Source organism: Geospiza fortis, unplaced genomic scaffold, assembly GCF_000277835.1.
Source record: "Geospiza fortis unplaced genomic scaffold, GeoFor_1.0 scaffold485, whole genome shotgun sequence".
NCBI classification, from domain to species: domain Eukaryota; kingdom Metazoa; phylum Chordata; class Aves; order Passeriformes; family Thraupidae; genus Geospiza; species Geospiza fortis.
In genome coordinates, this window is record NW_005054457.1 from 617,701 (window position 1) to 620,253 (window position 2,553).

The 2,553-nt window shown below is 56.6% G+C and overlaps 1 protein-coding gene across 2 annotated transcripts in view; it reads left to right on the forward strand.

The window, feature by feature from the left end:
* The first annotated feature begins 1,067 nt into the window (after positions 1-1,067).
* The window catches only part of PIRT (phosphoinositide interacting regulator of transient receptor potential channels), a 5,025-nt gene continuing 3,539 nt past the window's right edge, over positions 1,068-2,553 (forward strand). For both annotated transcript variants that reach the window (XM_031062692.1, XM_005427854.2), the window contains exon 1: positions 1,068-1,162. The gene's annotated coding sequence lies outside the window, so the exon portion shown is untranslated. The remainder of the gene's footprint in view (positions 1,163-2,553) is intronic.

Genomic DNA, 2,553 nt, shown 5'->3' on the forward strand with positions numbered 1-2,553 from the left:
GTGTAATAACAAAATGATCACAGGGTGAAAATGTAGATTTTAGGATTTTTGGTATGGGGGTTACGGGGACAAGATGGAGGGACTTGGGCATGTCCAGCCTTTCTTCTTCTTCTTGTTCTCCATTTTCTGCAGTGATGTTGGCACTTTGGGATTGGTTTAGAGTAGAAGTGCACTAACATAGGTGATAGGTGTTGAGAATTAAGTGTAAATATGTTATACGTAGTTTGTAGTATAAAAGGACAACACAAAGAGTGGCTGTGGCTGCCCTGCTGAGCAGATCTCAGCTGGGCAGAAAGAAAATTTTATAGATAAGAATTAATAAACAACCTCAAGACCGACAAGTGAAGAGTCCAGACTCGTTCTTCAGCCGCACGGGCCGAAGCAGAGACACCCTGCACATCTCAGGGCAGCGATTATCAACAGCAACCCCAGACCCTGTGGGTCAGGCACGTGCCCAGGAGAGCTCCACACCCTCTGTCCCACCCCATCCCAGGTCTGTGGTGTGGCTTAGATTTGGTTTTTCACTGCCCCAGCCCAGCCAGGTCCCGCAGAGATGGAGGTTCCAGCCCTGGGCAGCAGCAATGGCACTGTTGGGTCCTTTCCTGCGCCAGGCAGGTCCTCACTGCTGTGGGAGGGGGTTGAAGTTTGGCTGGGGGCTCCTGGAAGGAAGCAGTGTTTCCAGAACCACCTCTCTGCTCCCATCCTCCTCTCTGTAATGGACTCAGGATGGTAATTAATAGATAATTGCTAATACTTTGCATCCCTCTAATGCCTCTGATGAGCTTCAAAGCACTTTGCAGTCTCTGGCTACGATTCCTTGCTCTGAGAGGGCAGAAATTGCACTTCAGAGATGTTTCAGGAACTTGCTGATGATCCAAGGCTGGATCAGCACCAAGCCCCAGCTCTGGGCTCCATCTCCAGGCCCTGCCCTGCCTCCCACCCCAGCCTCCCCTGCAGCCCTCCCAGCCCGTAGCCAGGGCAGGAACACAAGGGGTTAAAGCCAGTCCTGATGGCCTGGTGAGATCATCAGAGCTGGGATGCTCCATTGTTTATTAGAGTCAGCAGAGCCCAGCAGACACCACCCAGAGGGATGTGGGGCTTGGCGTGAGCCTGCCCGTGGACAAGGGCCCTCCTGCTGCAGCCATCCCTCCCTGCTCCCCACGTGAGTACCAGGGGTGCCCCAGGGTGGAGAGGGATGGGGTCCAGCAGGGCGAGGTGGGATCATCCCCTCCTGAGCCCCACAAAGGCTCAGCAGGTGCTCCTTGGTCCCTGAGGTGCTCTGGGCCAGCCCAGCTGCTCCTGAGGGAAGCAGGCACCAGCCCAGCCCAGCTGCACTCCACCAGCGAGGGGACTGTGCCTCTGGCTCCCTCCCAGAGGGTTTGTGGGGTTTGTAGGGGAGGTGAAATGCTCTGACACTCCGCAGGGTCTCCGGGCAGCACCAGGCACTCTGCAGGGACAGTTGCCCATGGAGCCGCTGCCAGCCCGCTCCTGGCTGAGGTGAGCAGGGGCACGGGGACAGGAACAGGGCTGCAGCACCAGCCCGGCACCCACAGCCTCCCTGTGCCCTCCTAACCGAGCCCAGAGAGCCCACAGCAGCACAAGGCTGGGGCTGCTCAGAGCTGGCAGTGCTGGGGTCACTCAGTGCCTGCTCAGGGACTGCCAGTGCCACCAGCCCCGGGGACAGCAGGGACAGCACGGGCACAGCGTGGGGAGTGGCACTCAGTCCCTGGGGCTTTGGAGCTGTTTCCCTCTGGGGGTTTGGGTGCAAACCCCAGCACCTCCCCACGGGCACTGGCCCAGGCAGAGGGGGCTGTGGGGCTGCTCTGCACAGGGGCTTCATCTTCACCTTCACCTTCATCTTCATCTTCACCTTCCTCTTCTTCTTCACCTTCATCTTCATCTTCACCTTCCTCTTCTTCTTCACCTTCATCTTCATCTTCACCTTCCTCTTCTTCTTCACCTTCATCTTCATCTTCACCTTCCTCTTCTTCTTCACCTTCATCTTCATCTTCACCTTCCTCTTCTTCTTCACCTTCATCTTCATCTTCACCTTCCTCTTCTTCTTCACCTTCATCTTCATCTTCACCTTCCTCTTCTTCTTCACCTTCATCTTCATCTTCACCTTCACCTTCACCTTCCTGGGTTTCCTGGGCACCCCGGGCCGGCTGGGTCCCTGAATGTTCCTCTCTCTCGCTGGAACTGACTGAGAGCCGCTCCTGATGAAATTTGGCCAGCACGAACACCCCAGAAGAAGTTTCTGCTGGGTTTGTGCAGGTCCCTGAGCACAGCAGCCTCCTCCCCTCCCGGACCATGGGCATACAGATCCCCCAGAGCTGCAAACCCTTCTGCAGGCACACACAGAGCCAGGGGGCTCTGCACTGGCACTGAACACCAGGACCAGATCAAGAGTCCAACTGAGACACCCCAGAGCAGCAGGGAAATCTTTTCCTCCATTCCCCAGGGTTTTGTTTTACTCCCAGCTGGACCCAGAGAGGGTCTGGCTGCTGTTGGGGTGTCAGGCTGGGCACATCCCCTGGTGAAGGACAAACCCCC